Genomic DNA, 12,262 nt, shown 5'->3' with positions numbered 1-12,262 from the left:
TCTTCATTGCTTTCTCCTTGGTCCATCAGGAAACATGATATAAACCACCTGGATGTCACAGTGTTCAAACAGCTGCCCCTTCTCTCTGTGACCTTTAAAGGACTTTTATTTAAAGCCAGAGAGAGGTATTCCTACCCAGAATGAAGAGGCAGGAAGGAACATATGAATTGAACTGGGCTACAGATAAATTTTTTGTCTTTGTAAGAATTCCTTAGAGTTTAAATCCTTGTAATCTAAATATGTCTATCCTGGGTTTACAAAAATATCCAGCTAATATAATACGTGACTTAATCTTCCTCTGCCTTTGGGCTATTCACTCTGGAGTCATAGCAAGAGAGAGATTTAATGGAAACCCACTATTAATTGGGCTGTGCTGAAAAACAATGTGTGATTTGAAAATTATTTTTATAAAAACCACCATGTGCCAGAAGTAGAAAATAGAAACCTTAGTTTTTTTTTTAATTATTTATTTTTAAAAGATGTGGAGGGCACATTTCATCACTATATATCTAAAGGAAAATGAACGTGTCAATTTTCAAATTCCAAGTCCGACGTTTTCTCTGGTCAAATTAAATCTGTGTAGGTGATTTTTGTCTGAGACAAAGCAAAGGCTGGTAAGCAGATCTAAGAATCCTGAGCAGCATAGCTGAGCCCGATACAGCCATTACATACTTACATTTCTTCATAAATCTTAAGGACATCAGTTGTCAGCCTTTCTGGGCTAAGCACTGGTGTTCAGTTTCTGGTTCCTGTAATAGCGCAGAAAGGAAGATATGAACTATAAGAATTGTTAAAGCAACAAAAACGCCTCTGTGTGTTTTCTTTTGAGAGGAAAGGTAATTTGTTAAGAAACCTCCTTGACAGGATGATGGAGCATACTTCTTCTGTTTTTTTTTCCCACCACGAAGAGCCCTGAGAATCAAAGGCAAGTCAGACTTGCCATAGTGCATTGACTGACAATTAGATTTTAAAACCCCAGGAAATAGGATCTTATAATGCTACCTAATGGGATTCTGAAATAAAGTCGACTGCTCTCAGGTAGCGTCAGGTAGCAAAATTAAAAGAAAAGCACAGAAACTCAATTATTACTGGAACCGGCTCGTTAAGTCAGCTGCTGTCACAACTAGAAGCAGCTTTAACTCCATAGCAATATTGCATATTTTCAATGTCTTGTACCATTAGAGATTATTATGCCTCATAAAGTTAATAAATGTAAATCAAATGTTGGCATTCTTTACACACGAAAATCTTTGGAGGCTTATTTTCTATAGACCCTTCTCCAAAAGCAGCATAATTTCATTAAGATGTCATGACAACAGGATTTGAATGTGATGACTTAATAATTATCTGCTATTATTAGAACCTCATATTTTTAAGCATTCCACAGTGCTCCATAGAATTCAGGTATTGATGAAGCAGTTCACAAAGTAATCATTCTAAGGAGAGCTTAGACATTCAATAGTAATAATGGAAATGTAATAATGAAAACCATGGTTTATTTTACCATGAAATCTAATGCCCTGACAACAAAGGATATTAATGTCTAACATTTGTTATTTGACTAAAATGTTTCCCATTGCATTGCATTTTTTTCCATAATTTTCCTGTACTTCATTATTAACAATGACCCAAAATTAATGGAAGGACTCCAAATGTGTCATTTGGAATATTCATCAGCAACTAGAAATAAACCAAAAATACTCAGAGGAATCCATTGTAAACATTTTCAAAGGGAATATAAATGAATGATGGTGTAAGTTACAGTATGCTAAGTATTTGTAGAGGTGGTGCTGTTTTTCTTTTGCAATTGACAATACGATATGACAAAAGGAAAGCTATTTCCTTTCCCAGGAAAGCAAACAAGGCAGACAATACAGGAACATGAGCACTGTGGATGCCTCCTCTCAGGACAGAGGTACTGGCCCTGCATCTGCCCACCTTGATTTGCTTCATGGTGCAGCTAGATTTTCCTAACTTTCGGGAAGATGTATTTTGAGCAAACTCCATTGACAGGTGAGCCCTGTTCTTTTCCACAGAAGCAGAAGATGTAAATAGATAAGCTCAGGGATTCTGTGGATTTAGTAGAGTCTAGTTGCACCCCTGACACATGCCCTAACTTTAAAATATAGATCATTGGAGCCTATCTAATTTCAACTTGTTATTAATTCTTTATTCAAGAGACCAAAATCTTAATGAGCTTTTGCTGAATTCTGGGAAGCAGAGAGCTCCAAAAAATTATTTTTCCAGACATGAGAATAGAAAAAAATCAAATTAATTGAGAACATTTGTTCTTACTCCATAAAGTCAAAGATCTAAGCATATAAATGTATTGCTAGAATATACCATAAAACTAAGAATATTAAAAAGCACAAAGAGGAGAATTTTTGTCATTTTCAAAATACTAGGTGGCTATAACACAACAAATGAAATATGAAAAGTATTAAGCATTTTCTGTCTTTAAGAATACACAGAACCGATGAAACAGAACAAAACAAGGGAACTAATGCAAAAACCTCACTCTGGTGTTTTGGATTTAATCATTTTGATAACAAGAAGCAGAACTACTCTATGAGTGTTAATTGAAGAGAAACTTGAAATTGAGATAAATGAAGCTCTTGAAAAAGCCACATCCTGGATAATCATAGCTCTTCAGTTCAGGTTAAAAGATGAACACAAAGAAGCCAATAGGTGTGAGGGTTATGTGTAAGGTCTTTGAGAAACCTCTTTTTTTCTTAGAGTCAAACTGGTCTTTCTAGATCTCATTGTCTCCAGCCACTTGATGAAGAGAATGCTAGTACTTGCCTTGTACAGTAGTTCTCATGTTAAGTAGTGTAGTGACAGTGTTTAGCACAGTGCCAAACACCAAGGATATGTAATAATTAATTGCAGGTATCCTTATTAGGTCACAGATCTATGAAAATTAGAGAATAAATAGCTGCATTCTGCAACTGTAAGAATTGTGTGACCTTTGAAGATGATCTACTGAGAGATTGGCAAAAGCTTAACTGATTAAGAACCACTCAAAAAAAAAACCCTCATGGCCTAAGTCCTGGAGCCATGTAGTGTCCCCAAGGACCCCCACCTTCTACTGCTAACATGTGGTATGCCCAGCCAGTTATCATTGTCCTCATTCACGTAGAAGCTCTCTATTGTCTCAGTCCTGAACACAAGCTATTCTGGACTGTAGCTCGAGTTTTTCTGCCTTGCCCACAGTCAGGGCAAATCTCTGCCACCCGCCAGTCCCACAGCCGCTCAGACCCAACCAAGTAAACACAGAGACTTATTTTGCTTTCAAACTGTATGGCCGTGGCAGGCTTCTTGCTAACTGTTCTTTTATCTTAAATTAACCATTTCCTTTTATCTTAAAGTAATCCATTTCTACAAATCTATACCTCGCCACGTGGCTGGTAGCTTATCAGCATCTTCACATGCTGCTGGTCATGGTGGCGGCTGCAGCCTCTCTGGTCATTGCGGCGGCTGCAGCGTCTCCTTCTGCCTTTCTGTCCTTTTATTTCTCCTCTCTGTTAGTCCCGCCTATCTTTCCTGCCTAGCCACGGCCGATCAGGTTTTATTTATTGACCAATCAGAGCAACTTGACATACAGACCATCCCCCAGCACAGCCAAGTGCAGACCATCTCAAACACCTGCACTCAGGCCCATGGTCCTAATCATCCTCTATGCGGACCTGCTGGGTAACGCCACAAAGAACCCAAGAAGGGCTCCCACAGGACATACAAATCATCCCACAGCACTTCCCCTTTTCTTTTTTTTTTTTAAAAAAGGAAGGTTTTAACTTTTACACATCTCCAAAGCCAGCTTGGTATATTTGGGAATTTGGGCGTAGCTTCTCTTAACTACTTCCTGCTGGAGGGGGGCGCTGTATCTTATGGGGACGCAAAGAATATTTAAGGATCATGGAGTAGTCCGTGAGGCTGTATCGTCTGAGCCAGTTGCCTTGAAACAATTCTGGATGTTGAATCATCTGGCCATGGTTTCATCAGAGACCTTTCAGGTGGTCTTGCCTGGTCAAACCTGATGTATCTTAATCTGGAACAAATCCATAGCCTCTGACTTTCTGTAGAGACAAAAGCAGAATCTCTTCCAAAGTAACACATCCTTATATCCAAATTTTAAAGTCAAAGTATCTTTAATATATACATATTGGTTTAACTCAACATCTTTTACGATCAAATGTTTTTCTGCAGTTAAAAATCCAAAGACAATATAATCCAAACTCTCTGTGTAATATCCATCTTTACATGGCTTATTTTTTATATTACTTTTACTTTCTCTTTAAAGACTTTATTTTTTTAAACTTTCTATTTCTTTATATTGAAAGACCCCAGCATACTAGCTTAGCCTAACGCCATTTCGAGTAAGGTCTGAAAAGCACGGGGTGTCTACGGCCGGCCACCTGGCCCAGAAAAGGGTACTAAAGGTCAGTAAAACAACTTGGAGCCAGACAGCAGGCGTGTCGAGCTCGGGGAAAAACCACGAGCTGTCCTGAGTTTGAACCTGGCCTCATTTGAATCGTCCAATCAGAACCCTGTAAACCGAGCTTCTCGTGCTCCTGCTGCCAGACCCTATAAAAACCCTCCACTCCAGTCCGTCGGGGCGCCAGTCTCTTGAGCCTCTTGAGGGACTGTGTTGCCCCGGGTACCTGTGTTCCTGAATAAAGCCTCTTGCTGTTTGCATCTGACTTGTGGTCTCGGTGTGATCTCTGGGCGAGGGTCTCTCCAGAGGGAAGACTGCCTTCGGGGGTCTTTCATTTGGGGGCTCGTCCGGGATCGGAGACCCCCCGCCTCGGGACCACCGACCCACTGTCAGGAGGTAAGCCGGCCGGCCTTGGTGTATGTCATCTCTGTCCTGTCTGAGTGTTGTCGGTTTGTCTGAATGTTGAATGTTGTCTGTTTGCGCGCCTGAATCGGTCTGGAGTCAGTGGGGCTGAAGGAGCTGACGAGCTCGGACTTTGCCACTGCGACCCTGGAAGACGTTCCACAGGTCTCTGAAGTCCCCTCTGGGGCACGGGAAATCCCCTCTGGGGCACGGTTTGAAGTCCCCTCTGGGGCACGGTCTGAAGTCCCCTCTGGGGCACGGTCTGAAGTCCCCTCTGGGGCACGGGAAGTCCCCTCTGGGGCACGGGAAGTCCCCTCTGGGGCACGGTTTGAAGTCCCCTCTGGGGCACGGTTTGAAGTCCCCTCTGGGGCACGGTTTTTCGGGGCCACCCCCGAATCAGAAGAATATGTGGTGCTGGTAGGGGACGGAGAATTCAACCACTCCGTGTCCCCATCTGAGTTTTTGCTTTCGGTTTTACACCGAAGCCGCGCAGCGTGTGTTAGTCTCATTTATGTTTGTCTGTCGTCTTTTTTTGTTTTCTGTTTAACCGTTCTCCTCCTAGAAACAGTCATAGGAAGTCGGATCAGCGGATCTCTCCCGCTCCCCGTTCCTCCTGACCCCTCCACCAGCGTATTGTTTCCTCTCCCCGCGTTCCGCCGTTCCGGCGGCGGCGGCGGCGGTGGGCGCCGGTGCGCCCCTCGCCTCCTCCTATCCCCGCGGCCGCGGCGTGGTAGCGGGGGTCTGGGGCAGCACTGGGGGGGCCTCCCCTCCTCGCTCCCCGCTCTCCCCGGCCGTCCGCGTCTCCGCGCGGCGGAGGGTCGGGGCTGCGCCGGTCTTTCCCCACCGGGTCCGCCCGCCGGGCCGCAGTTTTCCGAGCGCGGTGGCTGTGCTCGCGGCAGCCCCTGCCGTGGCGCCGGCCGCGACCCGGCGGCTGCGCCCGCGGCGGCCCTGCGCGGCGCTGGCCGCAGCGGCTTTAGTCGCGACGCCGGCTGCGACCTCCCCGGCGGCCGCGCCCCTGAACCCGCCGCGTGCCCCCGGGTGGGGGAGGAGCGCAGGGGACGGGACAGAGGGGTCCCCCCCCCCGGAGCACAGCCGCCCTGCGCCTCGCCCCTATGCTGATCCCCGCCCTTGCCGGAGACTGGAGCGCAGACCCACCCTCCCGCCACGGACCCACGACCTCCCCGACGCCCGCGACGCCCCACGCCTCACCGCCAGTCCTCGCGCTGTCCCTGCGCCCGCTGCCATTGGGAAGCCATATGCCTTCCTGGGCTCCCTCCTCGGAGCAGGGAGAAGGAAAAGATCACGCCCCGCTCACTGAAAGCGCCAGCGGGCAGAGCGGAGCGGACACCGCGCGCGGGCATTGTGTGTGCGCGTGCAGCGTGGGGTCCGCAGCAGGGAGCGCTCGTGGGAGGTCCTGTCCCCAAGGGGCGGAGCGCGGGGCATTGAGCTCCTGGCTCCGGGTCCCGGCAGAGTCCCAGCCGAGCCCGACTGCTGCCGGGGCGACGGGACGGCACACCTGGAGGCCGGGAGGGTGCACTGAAAGAAGGCCGGCCAGCTCTGGTCCCCGAGGCTCCCACTCGGGTTCCACTTCGGTCCGCGGATCTGCGGAAGAGAGGCTCGACCGCCAACCCAGGGCACGCGGAGCCCGCCCACCCCGTCGAGGGAATCTGCAAGTTCCCGTGGGCTGTGTGTGGCGGTTGTGCCCGGAGCGCGTCCACTGCCTCCACCAACCCCTCCGGTGCCTGGCCCTCGAGCCCTCACGGCGTGCACCATGAGCGGCGGCGGCGGCAACGATGTGGTGTGCACAGGCTGGCTGAGGAAATCGCCTCCCGAGAAGAAGTTGAGGTGCTATGCCTGGAAGAAACGCTGGTTTATACTGCGGAGCGGTCGGATGAGTGGCGACCCAGATGTTCTGGAATACTACAAGAACGAGCACTCCAAGAAACCCCTGCGGATCATCAACCTGAACTTGTGTGAGCAGGTGGATACAGGCCTGACCTTCAACAAGAAAAAGCTGCAGGACAGTTTTGTGTTCGATATCAAGACCAGTGAGCGTACTTTTTACCTGGTGGCTGAGACAGAGGCCGACCTGAATAAGTGGGTCCAGAGCATCTGCCAGATCTGCGGCTTTAATCAGGCTGGGGAGAGCACAGACTCCCTGAGAAACCTTTCTTCAGCCAGTCATGGTTCCGCTCTTCTCCAGCTGAGGTCAGCGGCTCCACTCAGCACCTGCTCCGAGAAAGGAAGTCCTCCGTCCCTTCACACTCTGGCCAGCCCACTCTGTTCACGTTTGAGCCCCCTGTGTCAGGCCACATCCAGCCTGCCTTGTCCACCAGTGCACCTCAGGAGTATCTCTACTTGCACCAGTGCATAAGCCGAAGGACAGAAAATGTGAGGAGTGCCAGCTTCTCTCAGGGCACCCGGCAGAAGAGTGATACAGCCATGCAAAAACTTGCCCAGGGCAATGGACACTGTGTCAATGGAGTCAGCGGTCAAGTCCATGGCTTCTATAGCCTTCCCAAGCCAAGCCGACACAATACAGAATTCAAAGACAGTACTTATGACCTCCCCCGTAGCCTGGCTTCACAAGGCCACACCAAGGGCAGCCTCACAGGGTCCGAGACAGATACTGAGGATGTGTACACCTTCAAGACACCCAGCAACACCCTGTGCCGGGAGTTTGGAGACCTCCTAGTGGACAATATGGATGTTCCAACCACCCCTCTCTCAGACTACCAAATCCCTAGAACATTCACACTGGACAAAAACCACAATACCATGACAATGGCCACTCCTGGAGACTCAGCCATAGCTCCCCACCCGCCCCCCCAAGCCAAGTCAGGCAGAAACACCTCGGTGGGGCAGTCCTCAGCAAAGACCTCCAATCAGCGAACATAGCAGATCTGTAGCTGCTACTATCCCCAGACGCAATACCCTCCCTGCAATGGACAACAGCCGACTCCACCGAGCTTCTTCCTGTGAGACCTATGAGTACCCAACTCGAGGCGGAGAGAGTGCCAGCTAGTCTGCTGAATCTCCAGGGAAGACTATCGTGGGTCGATTAGATAGTGCCAGCTCTGATGACAACTATGTACCCATGAACCCAGGTTCTTCTACCCTGCTGGCTATGGAACAAGCAGGGGACAACTCCCAAAGTGTCTACATCCCCATGAGCCCAGGGCCCCATCACGTTGACCCGCTTGGCTACCCATCCACAGCCCTTCCTATCCATAGAGGTCCCAGCCGAGGAAGTGAGATCCAGCCACCCCCGGTCAATCGCAACCTCAAGCCTGACCGGAAAGCAAAGCCAACACCCCTGGACCTGAGAAACAACACTGTCATCGATGAGCTCCCCTTCACCAAGTCTTGGTCCAGGCTCAACCACACCGCTAACTCCAGCACCTCCCAGTACTGCCGCCACCAGTACAGACTCGGGAGACAGCGAGGAGAACTATGTCCCTCATCCCTGTTCCCAGTGGCACCAACAGCCCAGCTCCAAAGAAGAGTACTGGCAGTGTGGATTACCTAGCCTGGACTTCCAGCCAGGCTCCCGAGCCCTCACCGCAAGCCATCCACATCATCTGTCACATCGGATGAGAAGGTAGACTATGCCCAAGTGGATAAAGAGGAGACCCAGGCCCTGCAGAACACCATGCAGGAGTGGACAGATGTGCGGCAGTCCTCAGAACCTTCCAAGGGTGCCAAGCTGTGATAAAGGAGCCGCCGCCTGTACTACCCGGGCCCTTCTTCATGCCGTCGGATCGCTCCACGAGCGCTGTGAGACCGTGCTGGAAGGGGAGACCATCTCTTGTTTCATAGTGGGAGGTGAGAAGCGTCTGTGCCTGCCACAGATCCTTAACTCAGTGCTGCGCGACTTCTCACTGCAGCAGATCAACTCAGTCTGCGATGAGCTGCACATCTATTGCTCACGCTGCACCGCCGACCAGCTGGAGATCCTCAAAGTCATGGGCATCCTGCCCTTCTCCGCGCCCTCGTGCGGGCTCATCACCAAGACGGACGCCGAGCGCCTGTGCAACGCGCTGCTCTGCGGCGGCGCCTATCCGCCGCCTTGCAAGAAGGAGCTGGCGGCCAGCCTGGCGCTGGGCCTGGAGCTCAGTGAGCGCAACGTCCGTGTGTACCACGAGTGCTTCAGCAAGTGCAAGGGGCTATTGAAGTTTTAATACGTGAATACTCCAGTGAGCTAAATGCCCCCTCACAGGAGTCTGACTCTCACCCCAGGAAGAAAGAGAAAGAGAAAGAGAACGGGAACGAGAAAGAGAGAGAGCGAGAGAGAGAAAGAGAACAGGAACAAGAAAGAGAGAGAGCGAGAGAGAAAGAGAAAGAGAACGGGAACGAGAAAGAGAGAGAGCGAGAGAGAGAAAGAGAAAGAGAACGGGAGCGTGAACGTGAGAAAGACAAGAAGCAAGACAGGGACAGAAAGATGATTAGACAATGTGGGGGTTATGAAAGTTACTTCTGTAAAGCATGGGGATGTGAAACAACTGGTAATACCTATTGGAAGCCTTCATCCACTTGGGACCTCATTAGGGTAAAAAGGACTACCCAAGGAGAAAGCCATTCATGGCGTCCCCTTACCCAAGGACGTTGTTGGGGAACTGTCACGTCAGGAAGAGATAACACTTACTGGAAGGGGGGGGGGGCCCTGTGTAAATTTTACCTGCAACCCCCTGAATATATCTTTTACTCAGAAGGGAAGGGAGATAACACAAGACTGGATTAAAGGTAAAACATGGGGACTTAGACTTTACATGACGGGACCAGGGAGTCGTGTTTACAATTAAGCTTAAAATCACGGAGCCCTCACCTCTATAGGTCCCAACCAGGTTCTCTCTGACCAAAAGTGCCCCTCTTTACCCGCTCCGGCACCCCCGAGGGCTACCCCCCGACCCAATTCGGCCATTCGCCCAAGCACGGCTCTGAATGCTACTGTAACCCCAGTCACCCTCTAGCCACCCAGGCCCGGTATCATACTGGGGTGGTGAGAGATAATTCTTTGAAGAACGGCAGGGATGGTTTGAAGGATGGTTCGGGAAGTCCCCCTGGCTCACCACCCTCATCTCTACCCTTATGGGACCCCTTCTGATTTTATTGCTCCTTCTGACACTCGGGCCCTGCATCCTAAACAGACTTGTCCAATTTATCAGGGAACATGTTTCTATTGTTCAGACCTTGGTATTGACCCAACAATACCAACGACTCAACCAGGTGGAAATGGAGCCACATCCCTATTCTTCCCCATGAATGGAGGATTCCATTCCCTGAGGAATGGGGGAATGAAAGACCCCAGCATACTAGCTTAGCCTAACGCCATTTCGAGTAAGGTCTGAAAAGCACGGGGTGTCTACGGCTGGCCACCTGGCCCCAGAAAAGGGTACTAAAGGTCAGAAAAACAACTTGGAGCCAGACAGCAGGCGTGTCGAGCTCGGGGGAAAAACCACGAGCTGTCCTGAGTTTGAACCTGGCCTCATTTGAATCGTCCAATCAGAACCCTGTAAACCGAGCTTCTCGTGCTCCTGCTGCCAGACCCTATAAAAACCCTCCACTCCAGCCCGTCAGGGCGCCAGTCTCTTGAGCCTCTTGAGGGACTGTGTTGCCCCGGGTACCTGTGTTCCTGAATAAAGCCTCTTGCTGTTTGCATCTGACTTGTGGTCTCGGTGTGATCTCTGGGCGAGGGTCTCTCCAGAGGGAAGACTGCCTTCGGGAATCTTTCAATATAACTGTCTATGTTCCTTTTCCTCTCTCTTCCAAGCCTATGTACATTTTCACACACATTGTAAAGCATTTAAAGTCTTGTTCCATCTGAATCTGTCTTATTGCAAACTTATTGCTTTAAACTGTAGCCTTCTAAGCCTGAAACAGCTCTGTGGCTGCTGGCTCTGCCCCCTTCAGCTTCCCAACATGGCGGTGGTACGTTTTCCACCAGCTCTGGGAGCCATCGTGGATCTGTGCTTTTATCCAAGCAGCGTGTAGCCCAGAAACCTTTGTTTTGTAACTAGCAAAGGCTAAATCCACCACGCAGCTTAATGTGCCACTTGCAGAGGCCTCATTCCCGCCATACTGCAGGTTAAGTGCACATGCCAGGAACCCGCCAGTAACTCAAACCAGCGGCTGCCGCTCATTTGAGAGAGAGAATTAGGAACTGTGGGGCATTTACCGACGTCACCATTCCGTGTGTTGAGTTCTTAATCCTCTTTACCACCACTCGAGGATTCTTCTCAGATCACACTTTATTGGAGCGCCTCTTGGTTAAGGGACTTTGTCTTTAGTATTATTATTTTTTTTTCATAACACCGGCCTTTATCCCTGTTCATTTGTCCTTTTTCTTTAGTCCTTCTTTTTTTTTCTTCCCTTTTTTTTTTTCTTTAGCCCTTTTTTTCTTTAGCCCCACGTTCGGGTTCTCATTCGGGAGGCTGGGACACCGCAGGCGGAAGGGTGAGATTTTGGCTCTGAGCTCTGACCTCTCGGCTTTCTCTTTCACATTGTTTCTGTGTTTCTTATTTAATAAAACAGTTGGTTACATCTATACTGGACAGTTGCAGTGTAAGCTGCCAGTATTTGTGCCTCTGAAGTCACGCTGTAATGGCTTTGTTTGTTTGTTTGTTTGTGTGTGTGTGTATTTCAGGAGCAAAAGCAACTATCACAGAAGACTTTGTTTTGTCTCGGGGTTTGAGGAGATGCAGTGTATCATGGCAGAGAGGGTACATGGATGTTTGGCTGCATTGTGTCCACGGTTGGGAAGCAGGGAGAAATTAGTGCTGCTGTGTATAACTCACTCTGTCAACGTCACCTTTTCATTCTGTTCAAGACTACAGCCCAGTTAGTGTCACCCATATAAAAGGTGGGTTTTCCTTCAGTTAAAACCTCTCTGGAAATAACTCCCCAGACAAGCTCAAGGTTATGCCTACTAGGTGATTACAAATACAGTCAGTCATGTTGGTCATGAAGACTATGACATACTTTCTTGTTCATGAGTAAAATTGTGTGGGTTACCATGTCCTTTTATTTGCTAGTGCCACCCATCTGAGACTTTAGTTCATCTTACATAACTTATCTTGTAGTTCTTGATCAAACTTGCTCTCCTACAGCAACTGACTACTATTGGCTTGCACTGTCTATCCCATGTCCCCTGCTATTTACAGTTAATCAAACCTGGGATAATCATGGACAGAAACAAAGTTATTGGAATGCAATCAAATGATTACCTAATTTGGTACTTTTCAAATATCAAAAGAGGTGATCTCAAAGCAAGCATGGTCTATTAAGGATGGCAAATAATCTGGTGTTTTATTCTCCTTGCAAATTACTAGGTTACTCTAACACAGTTTCAAAGATGTTGGCCTTAAACACAGATTCTTGAGGCTGAGATAATAGACCTTTTACTGCTCAGAGCAATGATAATGATGA

At 48.9% G+C, this 12,262-nt stretch overlaps 1 pseudogene; it reads left to right on the top strand.

Moving 5' to 3' along the window:
• The first annotated feature begins 6,608 nt into the window (after nt 1-6,608).
• LOC114699829 lies at nt 6,609-8,704 on the top strand (annotated as a pseudogene).
• The last annotated feature ends 3,558 nt before the right edge of the window (nt 8,705-12,262 follow it).

Source organism: Peromyscus leucopus, chromosome 6 (assembly GCF_004664715.2).
Source record: "Peromyscus leucopus breed LL Stock chromosome 6, UCI_PerLeu_2.1, whole genome shotgun sequence".
Taxonomy (NCBI): domain Eukaryota; kingdom Metazoa; phylum Chordata; class Mammalia; order Rodentia; family Cricetidae; genus Peromyscus; species Peromyscus leucopus.
The sequence above is the reverse complement of the archived record's forward strand: the minus strand, read 5'-3'. Positions and strand labels throughout refer to the sequence as shown.